This window comes from Macadamia integrifolia, unplaced genomic scaffold, assembly GCF_013358625.1.
Source record: "Macadamia integrifolia cultivar HAES 741 unplaced genomic scaffold, SCU_Mint_v3 scaffold448, whole genome shotgun sequence".
Lineage (NCBI taxonomy): Eukaryota > Viridiplantae > Streptophyta > Magnoliopsida > Proteales > Proteaceae > Macadamia > Macadamia integrifolia.
This window is the reverse complement of record NW_024870451.1, coordinates 373,880-383,930: the sequence shown is the minus strand read 5'-3', so window position 1 is coordinate 383,930 and position 10,051 is coordinate 373,880. Positions and strand designations below refer to the sequence as shown.

Sequence of the window (10,051 nt, the reverse complement as noted above, 5' to 3'; positions counted from 1 at the left end):
ATTTTGATGGCTCGTCATGAGGAGGGCCAAATTTTTTTTCAAGTCACTTATTCTACTTGCCTCTCCAGTGTTGGTAAACCCTGGGGGTTGCTGATAAGATGATAGGAGAGGGGCCCTAGAAAAACTAGCCTAAGGTCCTACATTTGACCTAGGAAAAGTATTTTGGGAAAAAGATTATTGTGCAAAGGGAGGCCTTTAGAGTCCAGGTTGACCTTGATTATGGAAATTGGAGGCCCTGCTTGGTTACCCTGATTCCAAGAGAAATTTGGGTGATTTCTCCATCCTGGATTGTAGGTGTTACTATATGGATCATTCTGGTATAAGGCATTAACACTATTATTAGAAGTGCCTCCAGAGGTGTTGGGGCATTCTTCTATGACATGTTTAGGGGACTGGCACCAAGCACAAATCTTAACCAAATTGACTGATGATGGCTCTCTAGGAACAATAACCTCAATTCTCTTGATTAGGCTATCCAAATGGGCTTCCTTGGCTACTATCCCATCCACAAAATATCATTTTCCTCCTATGATTCTTTCACTCTCTTGGGTTGATTCCCACTCACGGGTTTTTTTAGCTAAGTCAAGTAAGAATTCCCATGCCTTTCCTTCATCTGTAAAGGATGTGAATCCCTCAGGGCACATAGACTCTATCATTTGTTTAGTTGGGTAATCAATACCCTCATAAATTATTTGACATAATGCCATAAGTCTAGGCCATGGTGAGGGAATTTTTGGAGTAGATCCTTGAATCTCTCTATAAGTTTGGAAAAGGACTCACTAGGCTTTTTCCTAAACTGAAAGATATCACTTCTAAGCTTATTGGTCTTATGAATTGGGAAAAACTTCTTAAGGAAGACAACTGTGAACTATTCCCATGAGGTTATGGAATTTGTGAGTAACTCATACTACCACTTCTTAGCTTGGTCTTTTAATGCAAAAGTGATAAACCTAAGCTTAATAGCATCATCAGAAAGCTGTTGGAACTTAATTAGAAAACATACCTCTTCAAATTCCCTTAGAAATAGGTATGCATCCTTAGAGGTCAACCTATGGAAGTGGGGCAACATAGTGATGTATTGAGATTTGAGTCCAAAATTATTGCCTTGGGCTTGTGGTAGAACTAAGCAGGAAGGTTAGGCTGTTCTAGCAGGGTAGAACCTATCTTTTAGAGATTTAGGTGAAGGGTTTTGATGTTGGCCTCCCATATTGAAAGGTTTTAAAGAGAGCAAACTTATAGGGTCACTACTTGTTGGATCTTTTCTTTCTAACCGATTCTTAGTATTACGTACCCACCTAACACTCATGCAACAGAAAACTACCCACAACTAGAGTAAGACAAGCACAAAAGAATGGATAGCAAAACCTTTTGATTTTTGTTTTTGGCTTTTTGGGAGCTTACCGACAGGGATCCGGGGTTGCTCAGGTCAATTCCTGAGGTACTGCTATAGGGCGAAACCTGTCTTTAACATACTGTGAGGCATTGCCACCTCCACCGATACAACTATTATTACAAGTTGTTCTTCTCAGGAATTCAATAAAAGAAAAAGAAAACAAAACAAAGCAAACAAAGCACTCTGATTTACTAAAAGAAAATGAAAAATAATATGGAACTGTCTCCCTAGCAACGGCGCCAAAAACTTGTTTGAGATTTTAAAATGTAATCGCAAGCATACGGATCAGTGTAGCTACTGGTCGAGCACAGGGAGAGCAATCACTTTATTTATTTTTTCTTTTAATAATGCAAAAGTGAACTGATTAATGGTTGTGATCTAATTCTAATGACCGTCCTAAACATATGTATCTAAAATAACGTCCTAACCATTCCTCATCTAAGAATTTAAAGACGCAAGCAACGCAATTAAAATTAAGTAAATAAATAACTGAAAATAAACAACCCACGCAATTAAAAAAAAAACAATAAAGGAAAAAAATGTTGAAATAAAAATAAAGTAAAAGAAAGGGGATAAAGCTAGAGAGAGACTTACAAGTAGGTTTCTCTACCTAGCCCGAGGGATGCATCATAATATGAGCTTCCCCACTTGACCAGAGAGTCACTCCTACAAGGATTATTCTACATGGCTTTAGAGAAAGTGAGACAATTAAAATAAAAGCAATAAATTGATGGTTCTATGGCTAGGAGGGGCAAAGCCAACACATACACTAGCCATGAACCTTGGGGGAAAGGGATAGCAATAATGTAACGACTGAAATTAAAATCCTAAATTAAGAAAGAAAAGGTAGTCAGAAGAGGGAATGAGAGGGGGGAGAGAAGACTACTGAAGGAGCCTACTTACTTGAATCAATGCTTGAACTTGAAAAAAAATTGCTCCACGGCTCGTGATCTTGTCACCTAGATCTAAGCCTAGAACTATAACTTAAAAAATTACAACTCAATTGCATAAATCATAAACATAAAAAGAACTGAATAAAAATAAAAGAGTGCTTGCATTAATTGACATAAAAAAAACTATTACAAAAGTGATTAAAGCAAAAATAGAGAAGAACTAGAACTAAAGAGAGAGAGAAGAGAGAGAGAGAGCAACTAAAAAAAACTAGAAGAAGAATGAATTGTGTCTCCTCCTCTTACATGAGTTGTATTTATAGGGAATGGAGAGGTAGGGTAACAATTTTCTCTTTCCTAAAAGAGAGAAACCCACAATTGATTGTGAGATCTTTTGAGTCCAAAAGTGCTAAGATGGAGGAGAGAGAAGAGAGAAATAAATTTTGAGAAATTTCCTAAAATTTTTTGCTTATTTTCTTTCCTTTTTTTTTTCTAATTTATTTTTCTTCTTTTTTTCTCTCTCCTAGGGACGATTTTTTTTTCTTCCTTTGTGTGATTTGGACAATCTTTGGTGATGATGTGGAGGTTTGGTGATGATGTGGAGGAGAGAGAAGATTTGGACAATCTTTGGTTCTCCCTTTTTTTTCTTTCCTTTTTTTTTTCTTCTCTTCTTGCTTCCACGATTTTGCTTGCTTCTAATTTGATGTGGAAATCCCCTCCATGCCCTTAGTGCTTTAAGTGAGTGAAAAGCAGGAAATCTTCAACAAAATCCTCTAAAAAAAACAACCATGAGATTCGAACTTGAGACCTCTTGGTGAGCAAGGGAATTTTGTACACCATAGCTCACCAACTAAGCTAGGTAGCTGTTGTTACCAAAAACAAATCTTTAATCACTTAAGGATGTGGTCCATCGATCCTTGTTGGCATTTGGAGTATTCCTTGTACCTCTGGGACAATTGCAAACGGGCTGGTTCTGCATCTCGGTTCAGTTCTGATCCATTATTCTTTTTCTGACCCGAAAAAGAATAATCATTTGTACGGGTGACCAAACGAATGTGTACTTTTAATTGAACACGTCCATCTTGCTCAGAATTTCATCCTCTTCGCAACCATGGAAAGAAATAGGACCTCTTTACGTGTAAAATTGAAGATATAGCTCCCGATAGTCCTTAAGGCCTTGAAAATATAAAACCTGCAAAAAGAGAGTAAAACCCAAGGTAGCTCCATTCTAAATATGTAAAATGCATGTTTTACTACCCTAGATTTCACACATAAATGTGCTCATCAGAATTCCCCCACACTTAGACTTTGCTAGTCCTCGAGCAAAACAAAAAGAAAAAGAATAAAGATAAAAAAAACCTAACTCACTTTCGTAGGAATCACGGTTGCACTTAGCATGTGCAACAAGCCTTTAAACCCCTAGGTCACCCCTAGTGGACGAGTTGTGTCTCGTGGGTGTTTGCAGTGAATATACACCCAAAATTCAGAATAAACAAATCCCAACTTTGGCTAAAGGTAAGGCTCATACCGATCCGGAGCAAAGATAATTTCTCTTACAAGGGACCCCCACACTTGAACTTTTATTACCCTTTATCAATTCCAGGCACTAGCATATTTCTTAATTTGGAACTCACCTCGTCTCTTCCAAAACATCCTTATCTTAAGGCAAAACCACTTGTGAAGAAATAGGGAACCAATGACTAAGGCGTTGGAGTGTTTTTGACCAAACATGTTACCAAGCAATAATGACATTTGCACATTTTTTTTCTCTTTTTTTTTTTCTACTAATAAACTCTATTCTACTCCACTACTTTTGGCCTGAATGACATGGTGGAGCAAACACCAGACACCCAAGTTACTATGTAGCTTCACTTTTTGCATATGTCCACAAAGGCAGTGATGCTAGAGTTACTTCAGAAGTTTCCTCCCAAGGAATTTCGATCAAGACACCACGCTTCCTGAGGCGCAATGCCCTGTCTAGTTCCAAGGGAATCAACTCTTATTCTTCTTTATACCACATTTCACATTTCATTTAAAATTGTGCATTTGTCAACCCATGCCAAATTAAAAAGAAGGTCTCAACTCCAAATCAAAAGTACAAGGAACCCACAGACTTACATATGGTCCATCACCATAAAACAGGGGTCTCTTATTTTTCAAAAGAAAGTCCCATCTCAAGACACATGCTTGTTTCTTTCTTCTCAACAGGGTTTTTATACGTTCAAAATGGGTACCTTAATCAAAAATTTTATTTTCATACATCAAGCAACCGAATGGTATGATCATTAGCCAAAAGCCAAAGTAGGACTTCATCCTTAGCAAGCTCAAAAAATAAAAAGAAAAACAAACAAAACAAAGTGAAAAAAAAATAAAAAATAAAAACTGGTTTCCCTCCCCCACACTTAAGTCATGCAATGTCCTCAATGCATGGAAAAAATTAAAAGCAAAGACAATGCAAGGGGGTCATACCTGATTAAAAATTAGTCATCAGTGTAAAGAGGTTCATGGAGATCCATGACCTCTTCACTACTAGTAGTGGGAAACTCGAGGAACGGTTTCAAACGCTGACCATTAACCTTCGAAATTACCCCTGTTCCTGGATTCAAAATCTCCACAGCCCCATGGGGATATACATTATGAACAATAAATGGGCCATCCCATCGGGATCCAAGCTTACCAGGAAAAAGATGCAATCGAGAGTTGTACAATAAGACCTTATCACCAATTGCAAAAGATTTACGCAGAATGTGTTTATCATGGAAAGCTTTGGTCTTTTCCTTGTAAATTCTAGAACTTTCATAGGCATCATTCCTAAGTTCCTCCAACTCAGATAGTTGGAGCCTACGATGAATTCCCGCATCAGACAAATCAAAGTTAAGCTTCTTAATGGCCCAAAAGGCCTTATGCTCCAACTCAACTGGTAAGTGACAAGCTTTCCCATACACTAAACGGTAGGGAGACTGGCCAAGGTCAGTCTTGAATGCAGTCCGATGGGCCCACAAGGCATCAATGAGCCTAAGGGACCAATCCTTACGGTTGGGATTAACAGTTTTCTCCAAGATTTGTTTGATCTGCCTATTAGACACCTCCACTTGGCCACTAGTTTGGGGGTGATAAGGGGTAGATAACTTATGAGTGATCCCATACTTTTTCATTAGGGTCTCAAAAGGCCGATTACAAAAATGAGTACCCCTATCACTAATTATTGCACGTGGTGCACCAAAGCGGGAAAAAATGTTCTCTTTGAGAAACTGGACCACCACTTTGTGATCATTAGATTTACAAGGTATGGCCTCTATCCATTTAGAAACATAATCAACGGCCAAAAGTATGTACAAATTCCCGAAGGAATTAGGGAATGGTCCCATAAAATCGATGCCCCATACATCAAAGATCTCAACTACCAAAATAAGGTTGAGGGGCATCATGTTCCTTTTATTGATACGGCCAAAAGACTGGCAGGCAGGGCAAGCCTTGCAAAAATCAAAAGCATCTCTAAAAAGAGTGGGCCAATAAAATCCGCATTGGAGAACCTTTGCGGCAGTCTTCTTAGGTCCAAAGTGTCCACCACATGCATGATCATGACAAAAAGAGAGAATAGAATGTTGCTCATGATCAGGAACACATCGTCGGATAATCTGATATGGACATATCTTAAACAAATAAGGATCATCCCAGAAAAAGTGCTTAACTTGGGAATGAAACCTATACTTATCTTGGGTGGACCAGTGATCCGGAGTCACACCTGAAACTAAGAAGTTGACAATGTCAGCAAACCATGGTTCACTGGACATTGCAAATAATTGTTCATCTGGAAAGTTCTCGTTGACTGGAGAATCAACAGTCAAGGAATTGGGAAGCCGGGATAAATGGTCTGCAACTAGGTTTTCAACTCCTTTCTTATCCCTAATTTCTAAATCAAACTCTTGCAAAAGTAAAACCCACCTAATGAGACGGGCTTTGGCATCCTTCTTCTGAACTAGGTATCTGAGGGCAGAATGATCAGTATACACCACCACATGTGAACCAACTAAGTAAGACCGAAACTTTTCTAATGCAAACACAACAGCTAAAAATTCTTTTTCAGTGGTTGTATAATTGAGTTGTGCATCATTTAAGGTCCTACTAGCATAGTAAATGACAGTGGGCAACTTATTAATCCTTTGACCTAAAACTGCTCCTATGGCAAAATCCGAAGCATCACACATCAGTTCAAAAGGTTCAGTCCAAACAGGTGGTTGAACAATGGGTGCATTGGTCAACTCCTTCTTAAGTTGCTTGAAGGATTCTAGGCACTCTTTGGAAAACTCAAAAGTCTGATCTTTGACAAGTAATGAGGTGAGAGGTCGGGCTAACTGACTAAAGTTCTTAATAAACCTTCTGTAGAAGCCTGCATGCCCTAGAAAAGACCGAACATCCTTAACAGATTGAGGAGGTGGTAAATTATCAATTAAATCCACTTTGGCTCTATCTACCTTAATTCCCTCCTTGGATATTACATGGCCTAAAACAATACCAGATTTAACCATAAAATGACATTTCTCCCAATTCAAAACCAAATTCTTAGATATGCACCTTTTCAAAACTAGGGAAAGATGATGAAGACATTCAGAATAGGAATTCCCATGAATTGAAAAGTCATCCATAAATACTTCTAAGAATTTTTCGACCATGTCAGAAAAAATGCTCATCATGCATCGTTGGAACGTAGCAGGGGCATTGCAAAGCCCAAAGGGCATACGCCTGTAAGCAAATGTTCCATATGGGCATGTAAAAGTGGTCTTATGTTGGTCCTCTAAAGCAATTGGGATTTGGTTATAGCCGGAATATCCATCAAGAAAGCAATAGTATTCATGTCCAGCTAACCTCTCTAACATCTGGTCAATGAATGGCAATGGGAAGTGGTCCTTCCAGGTTGCCGCATTTAATTTCCTGTAGTCAATGCACACACGCCATCCTGTTTGGACACGGGTAGGGATCAACTCATTATTGGCATTAGGAACTACAGTCACACTAGACTTCTTAGGCACTACATGAACTGGGCTTACCCATTGGCTGCCAGAAATAGGATAAATTATTCCATGATCCAAGCACTTTAGGATCTCTTTCTTAATAGCTTCCATCATCACTGGGTTAGCTCTTCTTTGGGGTTCCGTGGATGGTTTGGAATCCTCCATAAGATGTATATGATGTTGCACAATGGAAGGGCTTATACCCTTGATATCAGCCATGGTCCAACCTAGGGCTTCCTTATTATCTTTTAACACTTTAAGTAACTCCTCTTCCTGGCTAGAAGTCAAATTTGAAGAAATTATTACAGGAAGAGACTGGTCAGGCCCTAGGAAAGCATATCTCAAATTAGATGGCAACTCCTTAAGATCTAGCTTAGGGGGCTCAACTATGGAAGGTTTGGGAATGGAATTGGAAAGGGGTCCTAAGGGCTCCACAAGTGTGTGAAGACTCAAGACTTCAGAAAAGAAATTTTCACTCTTATCATCCAACTCATCCATATACTGTTGGAATTCTGAATCAAAATCAATATCAAAGTTGGTAACTAAATCATAGGAAAAATCCAGAAAATCCTCAAGCATATTGATCTCTTCTTCCATATGTGGTTGCTTGCCAATCCTAAACAAGTTAAACTCAACAGTTTGGTTACCAAAAGATAATCTTAGGAAATCATTCCGGCAATTGATTAATGCATTACTGCTAGCCAAGAATGGTCTTCCTAGAATTATTGGGATCTCATCCTTGGTTGAGAAGGGCTTAGTATCTAACACAATGAAATCAATAGGGAAAATAAATTCCCCCACCTTTAGTAAGACATCCTCAACCATCCCTTTAGGAATCTTAACAGATCTATCTGCCAACTGAAGAGTAGTTCCAGTGGCTTTTAATTCTCCCAATCCTAGTTGCTTGTACACATGGTAAGGTAAAAGATTCACACTTGCGCCAAGGTCAAGTAAAGCATGCTCAATATAGGTGTTACCTATGACACAAGATATGGTAGGGCTCCCTGGATCCTTATACTTGGCTGCTATAGGCTGAGTAATTATGGAACTAATGTTACCTGCCAAGAACGCCTTTTTGGGCACACTAGTGATACGTTTGTGAGTACACAAACCTTTCAGTACCTTTGCATAGGTGGGGATCTGGGATATGGCATCCAAAAGAGGGATGTTTATTTCTACCTTTTTGAAGACTTCTAAAATTTTGTCCATGGAAGCAGTCTTCTTTTTGTTTACCAAGCGATTAGGAAATGGGACAGGATGAACATAAGGACTGTTAGGGATTTGCCCCTGTTCAGAAGAATCATTTTTGGTTTCCTCAACCAAATCATCTTTAGTTTCAGAAAAATCTTTAGGTTCATCAAACGAACCTGAAACAAGAGGCACATTTGTGTCCTCAACTGAAGAAGAGTTAACAGGAGTAATAGATGGGGAAGATTTAGGAAAGCTCTGTAGGTACTCTCTACCACTCCTAAGGGCATAAACAACATTACATTGGTTAGAGGGCCCTTATTGAGTCTGACCTTGTACTATATTCAGTGGTGCATTAGTTGGTCCTTGTAAACTAACAGGTTGATGATGCCTAGGGTTAGGCTCTGGTTGACTGGGTAAAGTTCCCTTCTTCCTCTCATGCATAATTGAGACAACTTGGGTAAGTTCTCTCGTAAGATTTTGATGGCTTGTCATGAGGAGGGCCATATTTTTTTCCAAGTCATTTATTCTACTTGCCTCTCCAGTGTTGGTAAACCCAGGGGGTTGCTGATAAGATGATAGAAGAGGGGCCCTAGGAAAACTCGCCTGAGGTCCTACATTTGACCTAGGAAAAGTATTTTGAGAAAAAGATTGTTGTGCAAAGGGAGGCCTTTGGGGTCCAGGTTGACCTTGATTATAGAAATTGGAAGGTCCTGCTTGGTTGCCCTGATTCCAAGAAAAATTTGGGTGATTTCTCCATCCTGGATTGTATGTGTTACTATATGGATTATTCTGGTATAAGGCATTAACACTATCATTAGAAGTGCCCCCAGAGGTGTTAGGGCATTCTTCTATGACTCTCTAGGAACAATAGCCTCAATCCTCTTGATTAGGATATCCAAATGGGCTTCCTTGGCTACTATCCCATCCACAAAATATCCTTTTCCTCTTATAGTTCTTTCACTCTCTTGGGTTGATTCCCATTCACGGGTTTTGTCAGCTAAGTCAAGTAAGAATTCCCATGCCTTTTCTTCATCTGTAAAGGATGTGAATCCCTCAGGGCACATAGATTCTATCATTTGTTTAGTTGGGTAATCAATACCCTCATAAATTATTTGACATAAATGCCATAGGTCTAGGCCATGGTGGGGGCATTCTTGGAGTAGATCCTTGAATCTCTCCATAAGTTTGGAAAATGACTCACTAGGCTTTTGCCTAAACTGAAGGATATCACTTCTAAGCTTATTGGTCTTGTGAGTTGGGGAAAACTTCTTAAGGAAGACAACTGTGAACTGTTCCCATGAGGTTATGGAATTTGTGGGTAATCCATACAACCACTTCTTAGCTTGGTCTTTCAATGCAAAAGTGATAAACCTAAGCTTAACAGCATCATCAGAAAACTGTTGGATCTTAATTAGAACACATACCTTTTTAAATTCCCTTAGAAATAGGTATGCATCCTCAGAGGTCAACCCATGGAAGTGGGACAACATAGTGATGTATTGAGATTTGAGTTCAAAATTATTGCCCTGGGCTTGTGGTAGAACTATACAGGAAGGTTGGGCTGT

The 10,051-nt window shown here is 39.1% G+C and overlaps 2 non-coding genes across 2 annotated transcripts; both read left to right on the top strand.

The window, feature by feature from the left end:
- The first annotated feature begins 713 nt into the window (after window positions 1-713).
- On the top strand, window positions 714-820 carry LOC122068648. The gene has a single exon (XR_006137216.1). It is a non-coding gene; the product is annotated as a small nucleolar RNA R71 (small nucleolar RNA).
- An 8,800-nt stretch (window positions 821-9,620) lies between these two features.
- On the top strand, window positions 9,621-9,727 carry LOC122068651. Its single transcript, XR_006137219.1, has one exon. It is a non-coding gene; the product is annotated as a small nucleolar RNA R71 (small nucleolar RNA).
- The last annotated feature ends 324 nt before the right edge of the window (window positions 9,728-10,051 follow it).